Raw genomic sequence first — 13,886 nt, 5'->3', positions numbered from 1 at the left:
AAGAGGGAAGAGGGGCCAACTTACACCAAAATACAAGACTCATAAGCCAGAAGTAGCAGACAAATATACTGGACGATATAACTGGACCTAAATGTGTACATTTTGTTTTTGTTGTTTGAATGTAAATGATTCACTAGATCAACCAAATCCTGTTAATGTGATCATAAAATCATGGTACAGAGATCTGTTTTGCAAATTTCAATAAAAATATATATTTTTAAATATATATATTTTTAGTTAATCTATTAATCAATACTAGAATCGATCATATATTTTAATAGAAAAAATTAAAATGAAAAGGCTGGACCCATAAATTCAATATACAGTATAGCATGTATTGGTAGTATGTTGCAAAGCAAGGGTTCTGTTCTCAGGTGATGACAGAGTGAATAGTACCAAAATAGTGTGGACAAGTTTGTAAAAGACATTGAAGCGAAACAATATTAAATAAGAGCGGTCAGACCAATTTTCCGGTCTGCGTGCAAACAGTTAATAAATGTTATTTTCACTTCTTTAACATCATCAACAGCGGTTACACCCGCAAACATCTGAGAGTAATTATCAAGACTAAAAACATTTTGTTGATGGGACAGCTATATTAGAGGAAAAATGTTAAGCAGGAAGTCAATTGCCCAAGGAAACAGAGTAATCCGTATGTCAGGTAATGAATTCATAGATTCCAGGGTCCTAAGTAATTTAAAAAAGATCTTCAAAAAGCAGGAGTTCTGCAGAGCAGTATGGGTCGTGCTCAACAGTCCACATCCCATACCGCGTCTCAGAGGAGATAAGCCAGCTCAAAGTATACCAGCTCAAAGGACTGAGGAAGCAAAGAAACTGTCTCTAATGCAGCTAGGCCACATATACTTTGAAAGCCAAGCCACAACACGTAGGTTTCTTGAAAGGGCAGCCCTCTCTTTCAGAGGACCAGGGCCACCCGCAGCATGGAGGAAAAATGGATGGGGCTTGGAGATTTTCTTTGATCCTTGGTAGGAGCATCTGAGCCAGTACTGAATGAGATTTAGAGACAGTGTGTTGGGAAGAAAGGTAGCCAACTGCCATGTTTATTTTCTGAGATGAACAGGACTCTGGGATACCTTCTGCCAGCAAGCATATTATTGACACACACCCAGTTGGCTGAACGACTTTAGTGGAGAAACTGCATGTATGTTTTTTATTTCATTCACCTAGTCGTCTTTGACAACCACTCAGTAGTTTTACACGTTAAACTGCTCTGTTTGACCCTCTGTCAGATTAGGGCTAACTGGATTCTACGAAGAAAATACTTGCCTGTTTGCTGTTGGGAAAATGACTATAGGCTTAGTAAAAAAAAGCTAGTTAGAGATCATCTCTCTCATTCTGGCTTGGGTATCTACGAGTGGAAAGCTGCAGCAAAGTATAAAAGAGATAGCCTCTTGTCATGTCAGTGGAGCCTGCTTGCTCTGTGCAGAACGTCCCGGAGAGAGGGATAGATGTGTCTGCCAGGCAGAAAAACAGTCGGCCAGTTCTATCTGGATAGTGTGCCTGTGTTTAACAGTGAAACGTCTGCTCAGTGCCTGAGGAGTGCTTCCGTCCTGTGGACAAAGAAAGCTAGACACAAAACCCACAAAGTAGTTGCTACCTGGGCATTATGGTGTGGGTCTGAATTATAGTTGCAGGGAGCCTTTCACCAACTGGAAACCATGAACTGGCTTCCGAACAGCCGATTCTGAAGATTTCTACTCTTTTATTTACGTACTTTGCCGCAAACAATTTTTTATTTCTCTAAATTTATTTTGGGACCATTTCTTTCTTTCAGTGCTGAAAACAAAGATGCTGGTGCCCCTTGTGGCTGTTTCTATAAGAAACAATTAAAACAGTTTTCACCTTTGTCAAAGATTACTTTTAGCATTACATAATAATTAACAACCAAGTGAAGTAAACATCAGATTTCATTCAATTTTGAAACACACTGCTTATTAGATTCATATCTTTTTAACTAAGCTGGATCGAACTTTTTTCCTCTGGGCATTATTCTGGACACTTGTTGCATATAAACTTCTGGAATTTCTCTGGGAAAAGCCTTGCTACATGAATTAGGTTTGAATCAGAGAAACTAGTATACAAATGGAAGCCAGGTTAGTTGGGATTTGTGGGTGTTTATTCATAGCTCACATTAAGCCTGAAACCTCTATCCCCACACACTCTAGTTTCACCGTCTAGATTATTCCATAATTTCTTGCCTTTTCTTTTTTATTTGTATTGTGGCAGGCTCCCTATCTTTTTCTATATACAACAGGGACCCCTCTAACACTCACTTTAAGGTTCGGGTGAGGGTGGAGTAAAACCAAGACAAAAAACAAATCTCCCACCCGACCTTATACTCTGAATCCTTTACATTATTTCTTCTAGACCTGAACATTCCTCTGGATAAATCACTACATTCAATTATTAAAAAATAAAAAATGTATTTCATACAAAATTGCTCATCCTGTTATATTCAAAGTTTAATATTTTCTTTTATGAGAAGAAATAAAATAATTATTTTTTTTAATCATTGAATGTTGTGATTTATCTAGAGGAATGTTCAGGCCTTGAAATAATGTTGTTTAGGAATTATTATTGGAGTATAAGGTCGGGCGGAATTTTTATATTTTGTCCCTATCTTTTTCTTCCTGATTTAACAGGACATTCTTGTGTACCCCTAAATGGCTATTTCCACTTCTGTGTTTTGGACTCTTACCGCAAAAACTACTGATAGTTGACCATGCTGCTCTACCTGTTCTGTGACTGAGGGAAGTTTCCACCGTTGCCGTTTGTGCAGTGCCTCTGTGATTTTGCAAGTTAATAAAAACACTTAACACAAAGCAAAAGTCAAAACTAAAAAAGCTGGCTTTTTTTGTGTTATATATTTAGGTTTTATACAAATAAACTGAAGAAAAATTACTTATTACTATTCTCTTGTATACTAATATATATCAATACATACCTAACAAAGGACTCAACTATATATTTTATGATAGCTTCTCTACTACTACTTAGACTACCATTTCCCTTCATAACAGAGCTAATGAGATCAGTGAATTGTCATATTACAGACATTTCAAAATTCCACTGAAATAATACAAAATTGTGCATTTAATCCTTTGAAGTGTGGCCAATGTTATAGTGGTTTAGTCCATTCAGCAACTCTAGAAAAGGACTACCGCTAACATTTTCAGAAAATTATTTTTGGCACTGATAATAGTTTTCTGAATCAATAACTTTGTGAGGAAATCGTGTACTACAATGTTACGACATTACTTTAAAAAATTAGCTTATTAGACACACCAGATGCCACCTGCACCAAGCATATACTATTCATCAACCTTCTTCCAGAATTACATGATTCTTGAATGAGGTGTTTAGAAATTCCATCACAATTTCTATACTTCTAACACAAATTTCCAACAACATGCCACTCAAGTGAATTCAATCTTCTCATTTTCACTCGTGTCCAGTAGTCTCTAGTGTAGTGTTTTGCTGTGACCAAATCTTCCAACTTTTTTTGCTCCAATTTCAGAATGGAGTCCAAAGCTTATTCCCACTCTTCCTTCAATACATCCATAGCTAACTCAATGCCCCTTGCAATATTTGCTGAAAACATCCATACTATTCTACCCTATTTCTGAGTGTAAAAATAAAGACTAAACATACCTCCATAGCAGCCCTGTAAATCCTACTCTGCACCAATTTAATTTCTGTTATCAGAGAACTCCAACCAAAGCACATACATTTCTCTTACTCTGTTCTTAATGCATCATTTCCCTAATCAGATATTCTTAAATCACTAATCCCTTGTGGTTTTCTAACAGTCTTTATTGAACCATGTACATGTAATAGACTTATTGTATTGGGCTTTCTAACATTCATGTGTGCCATCATTAATTTGCTTTGGTTCATCCCTATTTATGGCTTATTCCAAACGCCTTCTTTTCACTTGCACTCAACATTTTCTCTCTCCAATTAAACTTAAAGTCACTCTGCTGCCGCCTAGCATCTCGTCATAGTCACTGAGAGGACTTTACCAGTTCATTAGAAATATGGTCATATATTACTACTCTAGGAAAATGCCACTGTTGGCATGGTCACCCCCCACTTTTTGCCTAGTGTTGACGCCAGCTTTGATTGGCAGTGTGCTGGGACCCTGCTAACCGGGCCACAACACCAGTATTCTTTCCCTAAAACTGTACCTTTGTTTCCACAATTGGCACAGCCCTGGCACACAGTTAAGTCCCTTATAAAAGATACCCCTGCTCCAAGGGCCCTGTGGCCAGGGAAGGTCCCTAAGGGCTGCAGCATGTATTATGCCACCCTGAGGCACCCCTCATTCAGTACATGCACACTTCCTTGCAGCTTGTGTGTGCTAGTGGGGAGAAAAGACAAAGTCGACATGGCACTCCCCTCAGGGTGCCATGTCCACATTCCACTGCCTGTGGCGTAGGTAAATCACCCCTCTTGCAGGCCTTACAGCCCTAATGCAGGGTGCACTATACCACAGGCGAGGGCAAAGCTGCATGAGCACTATGCCCCTTCAGTGTCTAAGTCAAACTCTTAGACATTGTAAGTGCAGGGTAGCCATAATGAGTATATGGTCTGGGAGTTCGTCATTACGAACTCCACAGCACCATAATGGCTACACTGAATACTGGGATGTTTGGTACCAAACTTCTCAGCACAATAAACCCACACTGATGCCAGTGTTGGATTTATTGAAAAATGCACACAGAGGCATCTTAGAGATTCCCCCTGCATGTTAGCCCAACTGCTAGTGTAAGGCTGACCGGTCTATGCCAGCCTATCACTTCCAGACGAGTTTCTGACCACATGGGGTGAGTGCCTTTGTGCAATCTGTGGTCAGAAACAAAGCCTGTCCTGGGTGGAGGTGCTTCACACCTCCCCCTGCAGGAACTGTAACACCCGGCGGTGAGCCTCAAAGGCTCAAGCCTGGTGTTACAATGCCCCAGGGCACTCCAGCCAGTGGAGATGCCCGCCCCCCGGACAAGCCCCCATCTTTGGCAGCAAGTCCAGAGGGATAATGAGAAAAACAAGGAGTCACTCCCTCAGCCAGGACCACCCCTAAGTTGTCCAGAGCTGAAGTGACCCCCTCCTTGAGAATCCTGCATCTTGCTTTGGAGGATTAGAACCAATAGGGATAGGGATGTGCCCAGATGTGCCCCCCTCCCCAGAGGGAGTGGGCACAAGGAGGGTGTAGCCACCCACAGGGACAGTAGCCATTGGCTACTGCCCCCTGACCCTAACACACCCTTTAATTTAGTATTTAGGGGCGACCCTGAACCCAGCTCTTCAGATTTCCTGACAACCTCAAGAAAGAAGAAGGACTGCAGAGTTGAAAACCCCGCAGAGAAGAGAAGGAGACAACAACTGACTCTGCCCGTGCGCCCCGGCCCGTCTCCTGTTTAAAAAAGCTGCAAGAGAAGAAGCAACGTGTTCTGCAGGACTAGGGACCCCTGAAAAGCCTCCAAGGGACTGCCTGTATCACCGAGGACCAAGAAACTCCAGTGGACAGTGGACCTGTCCAAAAAGAAGACAAAGAAACCATCTTTAAAGGGACTCACTCCAGAAGCGTGAGTCCAACTACTCTGCACCTGACGCCCCCGGCCCGTGTCCAGGGAAATCAACTAGCCAGAGAGGATCCCCAGGTGACTCTGACAATGTGTCCACCCTGGGCTGACCTATCTACACCCCCACGACGATGCCTGCAGAGGGAATCCCGAGGACCCACCTGACTGCGACTGCCCGGGACGAAGATATCCGTCGCATGGAGAGACACTGCACCTGCAGCCCCCAGGCCAGAGAGAAACCGACCACCAGTGCAGCAACGACCAGCAGGCGGCCCTCACCCTTGCCCTGTCGTGGCTTATCCAAGAGGCCCTCCTTGTGCACTGCCTGCAGCGCAGAAGTGACCCCCGGATCCCCCCATAAAGTTCTACTGAGAACCCGACGCCCTGTTTGCACACTGCACCAGGCTGCCCCCATGCCGCTGAGGGTGTGGTTTTTGTGCCTACTTGGAGCCCCTCCAGTACTCCTCCAAACCCCCCTGGTCTGCCCTCAGACGGCAGGGGTACTTTCCTGCAAGCAGACCGGAACTGGAGTGCTCCCTGTTTCCATAGGGGCCCACATTATTTTGACTCCTGTTTGACCTCTGCACCTAACCGGCCCTGTGTTGCTGGTGCTGGGTGTTTAAGGGTTATCTTGAACTCCCAACGGTGGGCTACTTGTGCCCCGGAGATTGAACCCGTAAGTTTATTACTAACCTCAAAAACTGCACTTTACTTACCTCCCCCAGGAACTGTTAAAAATTGCAGTATCCACTTTTAAAATAGCTTTTTGCCATTTTAAATAAAACTGTGTACATTGTTGATCCATTCAAAGTTTTAAGAACTACTGTGCAAAGTACCTTTCATTTAATGTACTTACCTGCTAAATGAATCTTATGGTTCTAAAAATAAATTAACAAAATAATATTTGTCTATATAAAAACCTATTGGTCTGGAGTTAAGTCACTGAGTGCATGTTTTCACTTATTGCTTGTGTATGTACAACAAATGCTTAACACTACCCTCTGATAAGCCTAACTGCTCGACCACACTGGAGCATTAGTATTATCAACTATTGCCTCTGTCAAGCCTCTTGGGGAACCCCTGGGCTCTGTGTACACTATATCTAATTTTGATATAGCATATACAGAGCCAGCTTCTTACAACTACAAAACATTTTAAAAAATCTTTATTTTTAAATTTTATTTCGTTCACAAATTAAAGTTTGAAAGTAAAGCATAAAAGTCACAGATCCCCTTATCCCTTTAAGATAACTACACAAAAACCTTCAACAATGAGCTGCTCTATCATCACAGATAATCACAAATCGCATTGTTAACATGAGTCAAGATATCACCAACCTTCGCTCTAAAAACCGGAGAGCTGCTTCCCATATGCCGAATCGATAAGAAAACTCACTCCAAAACTGCAATAAATGTGTAAGAGAATAAAACACTCAACAGCAGCACAACACGCACAAATAAACTACAAAGTATCCAAATGTAGGGGCAGTCAGTCTGTGGATGGGCAACATATTCAGCTTCCCTTTGTTCGGCTCCTTAACGCATTACACATCTTAGGAGATCCCTGGGGACCATTTGATAATGCAACACTAATGGCGCCCTTGAAAGAACTGGTTCATTTCCATTTAATAAGGCGGAGGCTTGTGGTGAATCATACACTACTGAATAAAGTGGGAGGTTAGCAGAATGAGAAGTAAATTTAACTAAAACGTTGATGCAGCAAAAAGATCACTTAACAGGCCTTCAAATCCTGCTGCACATTCTAAGAAATGTTAATACAGCATAAACAACCTCGAAATATGAAAAAACATAGCTTGAAAGTGTGTATCAAAGCATGCAACTTTATTTTGATCTTAGCTTGAGTCTTCCCTCCATGTTTCCCAGATTGAATTTTGCAAACATTGTTATGGAAAAAAAGGTACGCACAACTAGTCACACTTTCATCAACATTGCTGTTCAGTGTGACAATGTCCTGTGTGCTTACGATACAATGCACTAAGAAAAAAAAGAGCGAGCTTTTACAAGCAAAGTGCACAGGAGCTGGAATGACCAAATACACGGGTCAAGTGAAAAGCTTCTGGAAGCAGATCCCATTTCTTAGTGATCTGTCCAGGAGTATACAAGTCCCAATTTTTTAGGACAAATTACGTCCGCATTTAACAATGAAAAGGGCAGAAGGAGAAGGTGGGGTCAAACAAGTAAAAATACCTTCCCTGCTGGAATACTGGAAAGGGGGCGTGTCATCGGGACACAACTCGTTCAACGACAGGCTTTGTATTTCCCAAAAATAATCAGGTGTGCTATCCCAACTGTCTCAACGGAAAGCAAAAAGTATTAGTCCACAATCCAAACAATATAAGGATTTGTTACAGATCAGCGCAAGAATGAAAATACAAAGTAAGATGGCCACCCATGCTCCTTTTGAATGCGTAAGAATTCAAGAAAAATTTACCAGCCACGTACATATTGAAAGAATATAGTTTTTTTAAACTGTTACAAAGAAGCAGAGATAGCTGTAAAACTCTCATAAACGGTGTGCCACTCTGTTGTTTTAAATAGAGCCCTGTTTACAGTTTTAGAAAAGTTTATGTATTTCCTGCAAAGAATGGCATTTCCCTTTTTGAAGTTGATTACCCCGACAACAGAAAAAGCACCCCCTCCCAAAAAACCCTCTCCCCGGGTCAAATTCTGGGTAGATCAGGGATATGTCGCCCTAAAATTGAATTTAAAGTAGCATTAACTGCCCTCTACGTTATCCCCCAACATTCTTGACTACTCATGTAATCCTTCACAGGACTTTCAAATAAAAACCTTTACCCGGGAATGTTTGCTCCCACGTTTAGTTTTGGGGTATTTGAGGCTAACAGACATTTTATATAAGCCAATACATGCGAAAGCCCGATCTGTATTTTCCAGGCCCCCCACATCATAGAAAGTTATACTATGCTTCTCAAAAACGCAAGTCGTTGATAAATATCAAGTGCACCATTAAGTAATACTTTCGCAAATTAAGGCACCGAAAGGCATAAGACTGTATCTATCAAATGTATTTAAATCCAGTGTAAACAGAGGAAGACATAACTGGGGGGAAAGAGTGTCCCAGATCATGTTTGAAGAAATCTATTTCGCCAGGAAATTCAAAAGACTTTTTTTTTTTTTTTTACCTTTGAACATATTTTTTTCCAGGCTGAGTTAATTAAATCATAAGCAAGTCGGGACACCGGAGCCGATCCGTTTTCAAGGACAGGGATTAGCATACATTTTTAAAGGTGACAATTATCTTACACGAAAGGCGTCACTATCCCTCGGGTGCCGTACAAAGTGCAGCGCGCAGCGTTGCCTTTCTATGCAGCAGTGAAAATATATAGGAAGGAAAAACCACTGAGGCAGGGCTCTGGCGGCTGCTGCATCGCCTCGAAAAAGCGCCAGCAACGAGTGGATGCCGCTCGAGTCCAGGAACCACCCCATTCAAATAACGTATCATTTAAGAACTAACCTGTTCGAACCATAATGCACTGTGCATTATTTGTGCTTATTTCGGAGGTTTAAAAAAAATCCACCACAGCTGATGGAAGGTAATGACGAATCGTGAGCAGACAGTACACAGACAGCAATGCACCTACCTCTGTAATCCGGCGAGGAGCGTGGAGGCGGCAGTCAAAGTTGGCACGGGTGTGCCCAGCATGGATATCTTAAACAGAAAAGAGACAGTCGGTCAGGTAAACAGCAGGGTGAAATATGAACAGACTGTCCACGAGCAAAGAAAATACGCACTGACGAAGGGAGCAGCACATGTTTTTTGTTGCTGCTTCAACTCACCCCTCCTCTCCCCTCCTGTCAGCCAAAAAAAAAAAACAGAGAATCCGATAGCCCTGTTCTCGCTGGCGGCTGATTAGAAAGGAGCAGAGAGGAAGTAAAACCTTGCATTACTGCAGAAAAAAACCTCTTTAGGCTAGTCTCAAATCATGACGCTGCAAGACTGGCTCGCCTCTATGAATGTATTGACAAATGCGGCAGTTTCGCGATCACAGGCATTCAGCAATTCCCGGCACAGCACTGCAGTCGCTGTAAAACCCATTTGCTAGATGTGACAAGACAGAGCAAAGCCCCGTACAAATCGAGGTGCCGGTCACCTACCGGCTGCACCCCTTCTACCACCACTGTCGTTAGCTTTCCTAACAACGCCCCCGCCCCCTCAAACGGGCTTTGCTATGAAAAAACGCATGATTGATTATACGTTTCGCCGTCCACAGTAATGACGAGATGGGATTTCTTGTCACAAGTCTTCAAAGTTTTCTAGCATAAGGGACCAATGCTAAATCTCCCACCAGTGCGCCCATTGCTACAGGTGGCTCACAGAACTCGCACCATAGTGCCTAGTAAAACACCATTGAACAATGCATCAACCATTGTGATCTTTACTGGCAAAACACCGACATCACGCCATCATGAGTGTGGCCACTGGAAATCCCTTAATACTGCAGAATTGGCGCCCAGACACAGAAAGTACTAAGAGACCATGCATAATAAATGAGCTATATAAATGTAGTAGCGTAGAATAATATATGGTAGCACAGTGCTCCCAATCTATGCCAGTGGCCACCGACACATCTATAACGGTGTCCGTAGTCACCACCAGTACCAGCTCCGAGCTCAGTGCCGCTAACTGTGCCAATGCCCACAACAACCATCATTGCTAATATCCACATCAACCTATAATGCCAATGGCCACTGTCAATATCACTGCTCTTGGCCACAATTAAGAACAATGCCAGTGGCCACAAGCATCAGTCATCTCAGTGTAAGTGGCACCAGTAGCTATCTCAGGTCCCAGAGTCATTATCTGTATCTGTGTAGTTATAAATTATATTTATGTACCACTCACTACCCCTAATGAGGCACTGAAACGCCTCGCTGTAAGTTGTACAGTACTCCAGCACACAAGGTTAGAGGTAAATAGTCAGTAATATGTGGTTCCTTTTCATTGTATTATCAGTTGAGTTATGTTAGTAAAATCTGATCGTTCCATATCTAAAGCATTTGCTTTAGTGTTTTCAATAGGAATAGAATTTTTGAAGTAGATTAGTAAGGGTAAGATATGAGATGGTACTGGGAGTATTAGGTGTATGCCCCTGCTAGCTGGAATGAATGGGATTGACAGAAGAGTTAGAAAGGCATGTTTAAGAGACCGTTGTAGCCAGAAACATTTGGGATGAGTGAGAGAGGAGGGAAAAGCAAAGGTGGAAGGATCTCTGTTTTTTTTTTTTTTTTTTAATTTTCAAAACATATACATTTTATTACAAAAAAAATACAATTATACAGACACACATATATATATATATATATATATATATATATATATATATATATATATATTGAGCACCTTCTGTTTCCAAAGGTCGCCCTTCCCAAACGCAGCATCCTCAGTGTGCAAGAAAACAGCAACCCTCTACATAATGTTCAACTGAAGACTGGTGAAATATAATTATTTTATTGTGGAACACCACAACACGTTTCGGCTCATGTTTACCACTAAAACCATTCGCATCATATAATGTTATATCATGCAGATGATTATAATGGTACACATGCAGTATTTTATGTCCTTTTATCTTGTAAGCACAAGGGCACTTACCTCCTTTAAAAGTTGTGCGCAAGGACACCACGCCCACCCATGAACAAGGCCCTTTGCCTTGAACCAAAACGCGTTGGCTTCCGTTATACCCCCCCCCCCAAAAAAAAAAAATATATATATATATATGATAGCCAGTGGGTAGTTATAGTTAGGACCAACTTCATCTATAGATGAAGCATTTACTGTTTTGCTAATAACCTTGGTGCCGTTTGCTGAATATTGCTGACATTTTCAAAACTCATATGCTACTTAGTTCAGCTGCTGTCTGGAAAAGTTTTGGGGTGATTCTTGAGGCGGGGCCAAGAAAAAGGGGGGGCCCAAAACGCTTTTTGCATGTGCAATGTCTATGGGCATTTTTCTTTTTTTAAACATGACTACAGCCCGAACTGCTGAATGCATTTACACAAAATTTCTTAGAAAGCTAGATCTTGGTCCAGAAAATTCTCCTTTTGTTATTTGATGTAAATCTGTTCAGTAGTTTAGGAGTTATTAAAGGAATAAAAATATAAATATTTAGGGACATGGATCCTTCGTGGATTCGCAGGTACCCACAGATCTGGACGAAAAGCAAAGCACTGATTGGCTAGCCTCTACCTGAATGGACAGTTGCTGCGGCCATTTCATTTCTTTGCTCAACCACTCACACATTATAGCACTGCTGTGCACGATGGAAGCTGTGTGCAGCATGTGGTTAGGTGCATGCAGGGGGCCTTGGCCATAGGGCCTGGCAGAAGAAACTAAAGCTCGTGATGTTAAGTAACTTTACTCCACAAGGTATAGTTTCTTAACAGAAGTATAACTAGAACTGCTGAACAGCTATTGTTTTGGGTGGGTTAAATTTGAGCCTAACTATAACGTCCCTGTAACCTTTGTTTTTTTTATTTATGCATTATGGATAGGCTCTGTGGGACCCGTAAAGAGTCTGGAAGGTGGGCTGCACGCTGCCCTTCCCTTTATATTGGTATTGAGCCTGAGGTATGGGTTCCCAGGGCATTTTCCAGGCTTGGGGATGGGGACGGTGCACCCCCCCCCTTTAATGTAAGATTGGCCCAATGAATGGATCCTCAAAGTCTACTGAGGCTTAGGGAGCAGGGCCGCGAGCCCCCTCTTCTAAATTTTCCCCACGGAGAGAGGGCAGAGGTTTATTTTAGTGGCACAGGAGCCAGAACAACTTTTTTTTAATTTTTTTATTTGCAGTGGATTTGTGGATCCTCTGCAAATGTGCATCAAAATATAAAAATAATAAGTTTTTGGGCCGGGGGGGTCCTCTAGGACCTCCGCGACCAGGCTTAGAGGGTAGGGTATGAACTGAGTTCTGAATTCTAAGATGGCTGCCACAACATTGTTGTGGATGTGGTGGCAGCCAATCAGATATCAGAAGTTGAATTATATGGGAGGAGGGGCAGCGGCAGCCTCGCAGCCCAGAGGACCGCCACCTCCCCACGTCTAAAGTGAAACATAAATGTGGGGGCACAAAGCCCCCTGCAACCCTGGGGACCAACACCTCCCATGGGCAAATTTTAATGTTTGGGGGGGGGGTGGGGGGGAGTTTGAGGCTCCCCGCGAGGAGTCAATAATGACTATGGGGGGGCATCACACCCAAGAGCCAGCTACTGCTATGTCCCAGGGTGCGCACCCCCAGGACATAAGTGTTGCTCTGATTTGCGGAGGGTTTGACAGCTCCTGCCAAGTCAGAGCAAACACTATGGATCCGGCAAGTGAGATCTGTCAAACAGCTCTCACTTGCTGGAGGCAGAGGTTTCCTTTGTTTAGGGAAACAGAGCAAACTATTGCTCTCACAGAGAGGGAGAGGGAGCTGCATCTTTAGCAGCTCCCTCTCTGTGACAGCAATGCCGGCTCCCGCAGGAAGCCGGCTGAAACCGCGGGGGCCTTGAGGCTCCCCCGCAGTCCCTTTGAAAACTGGGTGCCCTGGAGGACACCCAGAAGAGATTGCACGGCCCAGGGGCCAAAATCGGCCCAGGGGCCAAAATCGGCCCAGAGAGGAGGGCTGCATGGCACCCTTCCCCCATTTAATAGTGGTTGGGTTCAGGGGGATTGGGTCCCGGGGGATGGGGTCCCCGGGGCAGAGATCTGCCTGGGAAAGGGGTCCACGTTGCCCTCCCCCCACCAAAAAAATAAAATGTTTAGGCTGGACCCCGGGGAATGTGGTGGCACCCAATCAGATATCAGCAAGTTGAATTATATAAGTTGAGGAGGGGCAGCAGCTGTCTCGCAGCCCTGGGGACCGCCACCTCCCCCAGGGGTAAACATTTAATTTATTCCAAAATCAGCCAGGGGAGTGCAGGTGCATGGCCCCCCTCCCCCAATGCACATTTAACCTACGAGGTAGCACTTGCTTACTAACCAGTAGCAAGTGCTCCAGTTTGATAGACATTTTGTGTAAACTGTGGACTCATGTTGGATAAACGAGCAGGTGAGCTTCCATTCTTGTCATGATGATCCTTTCACAGAAAGTAAACCTCAACAGGAAGCACTTACAAATATGAACGTAGCAGGTGTCCCAGTTGAAGCTCCAATTCTGGAAAGGACAAATGATTCTAACTCCTGGGGTTGGCAAAGGCAAAGCAAGTGTGCTTACTCTGCATTCTGCATTTCAAATGTAGAAAACTATAGACATTCAGCAGTTATAGT

At 43.2% G+C, this 13,886-nt stretch overlaps 1 protein-coding gene across 19 annotated transcripts in view; it reads right to left on the bottom strand.

The window, feature by feature from the left end:
• Positions 1 to 13,886, bottom strand: part of KCNAB2 (potassium voltage-gated channel subfamily A regulatory beta subunit 2) — a 961,933-nt gene that overhangs the window by 735,107 nt on the left and 212,940 nt on the right. For 11 of the 19 annotated variants that reach the window (XM_069239974.1, XM_069239978.1, XM_069239979.1 and 8 more), the window contains 2 exons: positions 9,223 to 9,290; positions 6,938 to 7,002 (listed from right to left, as the gene is read on the bottom strand). The gene's annotated coding sequence lies outside the window, so the exon portion shown is untranslated. The remainder of the gene's footprint in view (positions 1 to 6,937; positions 7,003 to 9,222; positions 9,291 to 13,886) is intronic. The other 8 variants (XM_069239987.1, XM_069239982.1, XM_069239976.1 and 5 more) reach the window with 1 other exon arrangement.

This window comes from Pleurodeles waltl, chromosome 6 (assembly GCF_031143425.1).
Source record: "Pleurodeles waltl isolate 20211129_DDA chromosome 6, aPleWal1.hap1.20221129, whole genome shotgun sequence".
Taxonomy (NCBI): Eukaryota; Metazoa; Chordata; class Amphibia; order Caudata; family Salamandridae; genus Pleurodeles; species Pleurodeles waltl.
Note: the sequence above shows the minus strand (reverse complement) of the source record. Positions and strands in the feature narration are given on the sequence as shown.